Source organism: Equus quagga, unplaced genomic scaffold, assembly GCF_021613505.1.
Source record: "Equus quagga isolate Etosha38 unplaced genomic scaffold, UCLA_HA_Equagga_1.0 HiC_scaffold_417_RagTag, whole genome shotgun sequence".
In the NCBI taxonomy this organism is placed as follows: domain Eukaryota; kingdom Metazoa; phylum Chordata; class Mammalia; order Perissodactyla; family Equidae; genus Equus; species Equus quagga.
In genome coordinates this window covers 15,277-25,063 of record NW_025793740.1, presented here as the reverse complement: position 1 = coordinate 25,063, position 9,787 = coordinate 15,277, and the positions used below count along the sequence as shown (strand labels likewise).

The following is a 9,787-nucleotide window of genomic DNA, read 5'->3' as shown; positions in this document are numbered from 1 at the left end:
GGAGATCCAAGGATGGATCGGGGTTGGTTTCTCCTTCTGGGAAGCACCAATTCCAAGAAGAGGAGGAAGCGACCATGAGGCTCTGCCCTAGACCCCGCAGCCTCCACCTTGGGGCTGCCCTCACACTGGATGCCCTCGCAGTAAGTGTGGGCTTAGAGGGGTAAATGATGTTTGAGGAAAGGCTGGAGATGTCCGTTCTTACATTAAACAGCTGTGCCCTAAAGCCAGGAGGGCCATGGCTAGGGAACCCTTGCATCTGAATCAGTGATCCTAATAATGTTCTTCTGTATTTATGTTGAGAAAGGCTTCACACACAATATGTCTTAAATATTTGTTGAGAGCTTATTTTCCCCTATGCTGTGTTAAGAACTTGGAGTTCAGAAAAGAGTGAGATTTCCCTGAGGAAATCAGAGCAGTGAGAGGAAGAATACAAGCAGACAGTTTCAATACCATGTGGTAGCTCTCGTAAGCTTGGGTGTGGTGGCAGCCCAGAGGATGGGAGGGAAGGCCGAGGACATCTCTTCCTAATGACAGGGTGAACCATTGAGTGGAAGCCCTGAGGACAGTCCCGTCACCAGCAGAGCTGACCCCAGGTGAGTGTCATAGGGCCTAGAGAGTGCAGGGCAGGCTCCTCTCTAAGGATGGGCATCTGCTACATCCTGAGAGCAGAGCATTCCTGACAGGACATTTGGGACAAGAATGTAACGAGATGATGATTTGCAACCACTTTGATTCGATCAGTGAACGAATGTCACGAGAGCCTCGTCAGGGCTTGACTTGGTGCTGGGAGCCATGAATACAGAGATGAAGAAAATATTCCAGCTTCACAGAGCTCTCAGTCTAGGAACCAGGAAGTCATGAAAAACGTAGTGGTAGTGGGTCATTGCAGGAAGTGGCCAGTGCTGCCTTGGGATGACCTCGCTGGTTGTCCTTCTCCCCTTTCTGTTTTTTCCAGCAGATAGATGACCTTTCCTGGCCCAGTGACCTAGGACCTCAGCCAGATTTCAGCCTCTCGGGATACAAGCAATCAGGCTCCATGTTGGCTCCAAGCAGTCAACACTACCAATGCCACCAGAGAAAACTGCTGATCTCAGTAGTTACTGTCTATGTCCTGGCCAGCTGGAGAAATAAAGAGGCAAGTCTAACTAGGCTTTTTCTTTCATTTTAATTTTTTTCTTTTATTTTTAATGAGGTAACATTGATTTATAACATTCGACAGATTTCAAATATCCTTCATTATTATTCGACTTCTGTTTCCATGACATTATTCACCACTAAAAGTCTAGAGAATCTCCTCCAGAGAGTGTCCTGGTGACCAACCGTCATAGTTGAGTGTCCCAAATATTGGCATGGGCCTCCTTCCTGTGTTTCATTTCACAGATCTTATTTACATAGTAGCTGTATCAAGAGAAAAAACAGAGAGATGGACTCAAAATGACTGAACAATGTGTGATTCGGCAATGAATCTCAAAAACTTTCAAGATCCCACTCAGAGAGTGATGTTTTCGGGAATACAATCCATGGTTGGGGTGTAGTGTCATGTAGTGAGAGAAAATCAATTGCATTTAGCAGCACTCACTGACTTGTAAAAACAACCTTCCCCAAATGACCCAAATGATGACTGCATAGACCAAATAACGAAGAGAGCCACTGATTTCCACTGATCTTACAGAAGCAGGAGGTCCTTCATGTGCTTAAACAAGCCGGGAAAACGGCTGGGTCTCTAGGGCCACGAAACAAAACAAATCCCACTGTGGGTGCCGTAAGAGGCAAAACAGATTTTATGGCAGTGGCCGCAAGATGGCAGAGAAAATGGCTTGAGGCTTTTGGAGTCGCAAACGAGTTGGCTCAGAAGAACAGGACATCTTAGAAAAACAGGTTTGGCAAAATTTTGGACCCCGTGGACACTAAATGTTTAGCCAGGGATCTGCGGTCATTCTGTCTAGAATTCATTCTGTATTCTCTTGGACCAACAGTCACTTTTACAAAGGAGGTCAGGAAGCTGCACATCAGCACACACACCTGAAATGGAAACGGTGTATTTTTTCAAAAAAGCCAGGACAACAGAGAAGTTATTTCTCATTTCCAAATTGGAGTTTTTGACCTAACTGAAGAATTGACTGCCATAGATATTAACTACTCATGATGCTCACAAATAAGCTGACTTAAAGAGAGTATGATAACTTTGATAAATAGCAATGGAAAACAACTGCTTTTACTGTTAGGACACCGTCCTCCAGGAATGTCAGTGGAAGTAGTGAGTGACATTACAACACCTGAACGCCCAACAGCAAACAGGTCAAAGAAGGAGGAGACAGTCAGCCCAATGTATAGAATTACGTGTAACGTACACAACTGTGAGTTGGTTGGTAACAAACCAATGGGAGAAGTCTATGTTTATATCGACTCCCGGGTCCTGTCAAATGGGCAGAGCGTTGGGAAACAAAACATTGGACTGTACAAAGAAAGTCAGTTTGGACACTGCCTTTAGAAAACGATTAAACAGATATAAAGAAAACACATCTAAAGGTGTTTGTGAGCCATGTTTTAGCCCAGCAAGAATAAGCTTTAGGAGAGATCCATAATGACAAATAGATGCTTTGGTCTTTCAGAGACAAGTCGTCTGACCCACTGGGAATGAGACCTGTGAGTCATCCAGGTGAGCAGGCTTTACATGACTGGCTGGAAAGCTCAGTGACTGAAGAGAGAACTGAAATATGATGCACACACCAGTCATGGCGTAATTTGGACGGAAGATCTTTCACCCTCTTTTGGGGGGAACGAAGCTGGCGCAAAGGGACTACAGATTCTGTTGCAGCCACAGGGCTCCGATCCTTACAGACTGATGGGAGTGGACGCCTACTTCAGAGATGGTATAGGAGGCAGTGTCTAAGCAGGAACTTATGATATTTGAGGGCTATATCTTTGCATAGCGTTCGAAAGATTCTGGCAGGACATAATGCTGGAATAGATTATGGCAGACTAAATGAAATAACACGGGCGCAGACTGCCCCCTAAATCTCGCAACTGGCGTCGCAGCTGGATACAAGGACAAACTGGCAGCCTCAGCAACCGAATGCTCACTTTTAAGGAAATCTTGCTGATGAACACACAAAACCTTTCACGTTCGTTAGTCCACAACAGCCCTCCTGCAAACACCTCCCGTCCTCAGGACTCAACATGGGTGTTGATTATCTTCTTTGGCCTGATGGTCAAACCTCAATTGATGTGAAGAAGATTCTTCTCACCTGGCAAGTACACAAGTCCCCAAAACTGTGGTCTCTGCCCAATCTGGCTTGATTCTGAAGCATTTGTTTCTAGCAGGATACACGGTCAATATACAACAATCTATTTCATGTCTATGTAATTCCAGTGCACAACTGAAATGTAAGAAATAATAGCGTCAAACAAACGAAAGTACAGGACGTTGGTGAAAGAAATTGATGACGACCTAAAACATGAAGACCAATTCCCTGTTCGTGGGTCAGAAGACTCATTATTTTTGAGATGTCAGTTTTCCCCAATTGGGTCTATAGATCCAACCCCAGCCAACTCAAATCTCAGTCAGCATCTTAGGGAGACAGGAATGATGTGATTCTAAATGAATATAAAATGACAAAGATCTAGCGTAGCGAAAACATTTATAAAATAAAAAAACAATGTTGGAGGGCCAGCTCTACCTCATTTCAAGATCTATTAGAGAGTTATTTTGTTCAAAGCAGTACGGAATTGGTGTAATGTTAAGTCAACAGATCGATGGAACAGAACACAGAGTCAAAAAGTAAACTAATACCTATAATGAGACTGATTTTTTACATTTTTATTTACTTATTTATATTTTTCTTGAGTAAGAGTAGCCCTGAGCTAACATCCGCCGCTAACCTTCCTCATTTTGCTGAGAAAGATTGTCCCTGAGCTGAAATCTGTGTCCTTCCTCTACTTTATATGTGGGATGCCTGCCACAGCGTGGCTTGAGGAGCAGCGAGGAGATCGCCGCCCAGGATCCGAACCAGTGAATCCCATGCCACCGTTGGAGCACACGAACTTAGCTGCTACACCACTGGGCCAGCCCCAGGAGACTGATCTTTGGCAAATGCAAAAAGACACTGCAGTGGGGAAAGATAGTCTTTTCAACAAATGATAAAGAATGATCTTTTTCAAGCTTTTCAACTAGTGGTTGTTTATATCTACATGAAAAATACTTAAATAAATAAATAGAATCCATGTCTCACAGGATATCCAAAAATTAACTCAAAATAGATAATAGATCTAAATGTAAACGTTAAAACTGTAAAACTTCGGAAGAAAACAAAGAGCAAAATTTTTGTGACTTTAGGTTAGACAAATGTTTCTTAGATTGATACAAAAAAAAATAATCCATAAAAGAAAACATTGAGAAATTGACTGTCACAAAAATGGAAAACATTTGCTTTTCAAAAAACGGTGGTAAGTGAATGAAAAGTCAAGCCACTGTGAATTGAAAATATTTGTAACTCACTTATGTGAGAAAGGACTTACACCCAGACTATACAGGAACTCTTAAAACCAAATCATAAAAAGGCAAACCAATTTTAAATTGGGTGGAAGATTTGTATAGTAATTCTGGAAATAGGCAATGTAAGCTATCCATCTTTCATCTACTTTTGTGAAATTGCTTTGATAATTCAAGATCATTTGCGTTTCCATATAAATTTCAGAATCAGCTTGTCAGTGTGCCAACAAACCTGCTGGAATTTGGAATGGGACTGTAATAGATATGTGGATCCCTTTGGGGAGAATTGACGTCTAAAGCATCTTGAGTTTTCCAATCCACAACAAGTTTCTCTCTCCATTAATTGAGTTCTTTAATTTCTCGAAGTATTGTTCTGTAGTTTTCACTGGACCTTTCTTACACATATTTTGTCTGGTAAGATAATGCAGTGAGAGAATTGGTCAAAAGACTTGAGGAAATACTTCTCAAAAGAAGATATGCTAATGGCCAAAAAGCACATGAAAAGTTGCTCAACTCTGTCGTCCGGGAAATAAATTCATCCTGCAATGGTTCCCATTCCCCATCCATCAGCATGACTAAAATTAAAGAGACTGGAAATACCACATGTGGTGAGGGTGCAAAGCAACTAGAAATCTCTTGCACTTGTGGGAATGAAAAATGGCACAACCACTTGGAACAGCTGCACCACAGGTAAACACACACCAGTCACGGAAAAGCCACTCCACTCCTAGGTGTTTACGCAATATGTTCACACAACAATCCGCACACGAATATCCACAATAGCTTTATTCATAATGGCCAAAACCTGGGAACTGCACAGATGTCCATTAATAGACGAATGTATAAATAGACACGATACAGCCAGACAAAGGAATACCCCTTAGCAATACAAAGGCATGAACTGTTCATGCGTGGAGTAACGTGGATGGATTTTAAAGTCATTATGCTGCATGAGGAAGTGCAGACATGAAAGAGTACATGTATGGTTCCATTATATAAAGTCGTTAAAAATGCAAACCCATCTGTAATGACCGTGTTGCCTGGGGCTGGGGGTTGAGGGAGTGATGGACTGCAAAGGGGCGCAAGGAAGGTCACGAGCTAATGGAAATGCCCTGTGTCATGACGGTGGCAGTAGTTTCATTAGTGTATAGTCCGTCAGATGCATTTAATTGTATCCTTTAAAGTGGTGCAGCCTATTGTACCTAAATTATACCTCAGCAGCGTTCATATCATAATCGGTTGTATTTCTCCATTCTAGCCATGAGTTACTGAGAAAACAAAATTCAGTAAAACAGTATAAAGATTACCATCCACAATCATTAAATGCCTTAGAACACATATAATAAACACCCCTGAAAACTATGACTGAGAGAAATTAAAGAAGATCTAAATAAATCGACCCAAATCTATGAAATTCATAGACTGGAAGCTTCAATATTGTTAGAATGACAGACCAACATTATCCCAATTAATATTGCAGCAGGCATTTTTTGGGTAGATTTTCAAGCTAATTCTAAACTGTACATGGAAGTGAAAGTACCTAGAATAGCGAAGACAACCTTGAAGGAGAATTAAATTGGAGGACACACTCTACTACATTTCAAAATTCACTTTAAAGCTATAATAATTACAACATTGTAATATTGGTGCAAGTAAACACAACACAAGCAAATCAATGTGAAAGAGTCAAGAGTAAAATATTTACCCACATACACACACAATTATTTGATTTTTTTTTTAATAAAGTCACCAATACGTTTCACTGGGGAAATCAAAGACTTTTCCATAAAAAGTGTTAGAAAAAATGAATATTTATTTAAAAATAAGTTAATATGAAAAACCACGTCCAACCGTACATTGAAGTTAATTGGAGATGTGAAAGTTAAACCTATAAAGCCTTTGAAAAAAATGCAAATATTTTCATGAACCATGAAGAGGCAAAAATTTCTTAGGCACAATACCCAGGAACTCGCTATAGATGAAAAATGGATCAAAGTGGATTTCATAAAGTATCGATTCTTTAGCTTATCAGATATGACTATTTAAAAAGTGTAAAAGCAATTCATAGACTAGGAATAATTACTTGCAATACTTATATCTGATGAGGAACAGTAAATCCTATAAAGTCAGAAGGAAAATTACAAACAACCTCATTTATTAATGAGCAGATTAGAAAAGCCACTTGGCATAATAAGAGAGTCACTTGGCCAGTATGCTTTGGAAAACCGAGATGGCAAACCACTACACAGCCTGCAGGATGGCTAAAATTAAAAAGACTGAGAATACTAAGTGTTGGGGACTATACTAGAGAGACTGGAAGTGTCCTGTATTTGGGGGGAAATGTGAAACGATACAACTCCTTTGCGAGAGTCTGTGTCAGTTTCGACCCTTTCCCCAGGCAATTCTGTTCCTAGGTGTATGTACCCAGGAGACGGGGTATCTCCACAAGTGAATGTCCCCACCAAAACTCATATATGAATATTCACAGTTGCTTCATGCATAATAACCAAAAATGAATCTGTCCATCATCGGAAAAATGGGTAATGAAATTGTGCTATAACCATAAAAGAGAATATTTCTTGGCAAGTAAAAAACCAAGTTATTGACATGGTAGCCTGTCAAGATTGAACCTCCAAACCAGATATTGAGGGAAAGAACACAGAACGAAAGAGAGATACTGCATCATTGCATTTATAGGAAGGGCAAAAATAAGCAAAATTAATCTACGGTGAGAGAACGCAGAATAGTTTCTCTGTGGGGGATGGGTCTTGACTGGCAGGGAGTGCGACAGAAGTCTTGGGGGTGATGGAAAATGTTCTGTTTCCTGGTCTGGGTGGTGATTACACAAGGCCTGTGCATGCTAAATTCATGGAGCTGTACTCAAGTTTTGTGCATTTTCTTCTAGGTAAATTATACCTCAATAAAAAAAGTTAGCAATAAAAAAGAGAGATGATGACAGAGTAAAAAGAGTGACAAATGACAGAAAATGGGTAATAAATGTTGGACGTAAAAATAATAAGAATCCCTTGAGAAGGAACCCAAAGCAATGGAACAGAACAAACACTGAAAAGTATAGTTTAACCAAAAAAGATAATGAAATTTAAAAGTTCTAATAATATTAAAGTGACACGCTGCTACCTTGGGAAAATCACCCTAGAACCACAAACGCTGAGATTATTCCAGCAAAAGTACTGCCACTCAGTTTGACATCATGGTACGAGGCTGACTTCGAAGGCCAAAGAGAAATGGTTTCTAGTGCTCAATCCTCTGCTCACTCGATGTGTGATCTTGGGAAACTGTGTCGTCTTTCTGGGTTTTCTCAGAAGAGGATAAAACCTGACTAATAGCATAGCTGGAAGGACCTGCAACTAGAACATACAGCTATGTTATACAACTACGTACTAGGGGGGCTTCAGGGAGAAGAAGAATAAAAAACCTGACTAACAGGCTAGTTCATAGGATTAAACATGAACACCCGAACAATAATAGGCCCTAAGAACATACGTGACTTTGAGTCCTCCTTTACTCACTGTAAATCTGTAGCCAGAAAACTATGGGCAGAGAGCACATTAGTTGTTCTTAAAAAAACACTTTTCCACCATTTCTGGAAGGAAGTCGTGGATGCAGTAAAAAGAATTGGAGAGGAACAAGAGCCTTTTGAACAGCCATCCCCAAACCCTGAAGCGGGGCTCGTTTCCATCAGAGACCAGAGAGGACAGTCTTGCCTAAGCCCAGCCCCTGCAGTCTTCCCCGTCTGGAGGGGACTGAGGGCGTCCACTCTAGCCCCAGAACAATCAGGGCTCCCAAGGGTTTCTCAGAAAAACAATCAGTTGCTCCACTCTAAAGATACTGAACAATTTTTGAAACCAGGAGAGGTCAAGCAGAAGCTGAAGCACAAAACCAGAACTCTCTCCTGAATCAATGCCAGGATGTCAATAAATACCATTTCCCAGATCTCTGTTCTTTTTTTTTTTTTTTGAGGAAGATTAGCCCTGAGCTAACTGCTGCCTATCCTCCTCTTTTTGCTGAAGAACACTGGCCCTGAGCTGACATCCATGCCCGTCTTCCTCTACTTTATACGTGGGACGCCTACCACAGCATGGCTTTTGCCAAGGAGTGCCATGTCTGCACCCGGGATCTGAAGTGGCGAACCTTGGGCCACCGAGAAGCAGAACATGCCAACTTAAATGCTACGCCACCGGGCCGGCCCCCCAGATCTCTGTTCTAGTACGTGGATGCTCCATCGGAGTGGTGGGCAGGCCTGTGAATATCAATCAAGAAGGATATAAAAATATATCGATTTATAGGAATCAAAATTCAAAAATGTCCCCCTATACTAACCCAGGAAAGTTCTAATTCAAAGCAGTGTGTTGAAAAAAACAGAGGTTTAGATCTTTGTGACCTTTGATTAGGTAATGATTGCTCAGATCTGACAGCTAAAGCAAAAACAATCAATGAATAAGTAGATCGACTGGACTTCACCAAAATTAAAATTTTCTGTGCTTCAAGGGATGCGAACAAGGAAGTGAAAAGACAACCCACAGAATCAGCGAAGACAGCTGCAAAACATATATCCGGTAAGTGTGTAGTACCCAGAAAATTTAATGGACTCTTACAATGCAACAGTAAAAAGACAAATAATCTATGAATGGAAAAAGCATTTGAATAGGCAGTTCTCCATAGAAGATGTACAAATGGTCAATAAGAACATGAAAGGACGCTCAACGTCGTTAGTCATTAAGAAAATGGAAATCAAACCCACAATGAGATACCACTTCACAACCACTAGTATGATGTATTAAAAGACAGGAATAGCAAGTGTTGAGGAGGATGTGGAGAAACTGGAATCCTCGTGCGTTGCTCGTGGGAACGTAAAATGGCACAATTGCTTTGGCAAACAGTTTGTCACTTCCTCAAAGTTAAATATAGAGCTGATGTAGACATAGCAATTCCACTCCTAGGTATACATCCAAGAGAACTGAACACATGTGGTCACAAACAAACTCGCACATGAACATTCATAGCAGCATTATGCATAGCAGCCCAAAGTAGAAACAACCCAAATAGCCATCAACTGATGAATGAACAATATGTAGCATAGCCATAAATGAAATTGTATTAAGGCATGAAAATAGTAAGAGTACTGATACATGCCAAACCATGGGTCAACCTTGAGAACAGTATGCTAAGAAGCCAGACACAAAAGACCACATGTTGAATAGTTCGTTTTAGAAGAAATGTCCACATTCGGCCAGTCCATAGGGAGAGCAGGCAGAGAAGTGGTTGCCAAGGGCT

At 41.1% G+C, this 9,787-nt stretch overlaps 1 long non-coding RNA gene across 1 annotated transcript; it reads right to left on the bottom strand.

The window, feature by feature from the left end:
* Positions 1-1,146: 1,146 nt before the first annotated feature.
* Positions 1,147-3,906, bottom strand: LOC124232275 (uncharacterized). The gene is made up of 2 exons (XR_006886808.1): positions 3,249-3,906; positions 1,147-1,398 (listed from the first exon to the last, which is right to left on the bottom strand). It is a non-coding gene; the product is annotated as an uncharacterized LOC124232275 (long non-coding RNA).
* Positions 3,907-9,787: the final 5,881 nt, after the last annotated feature.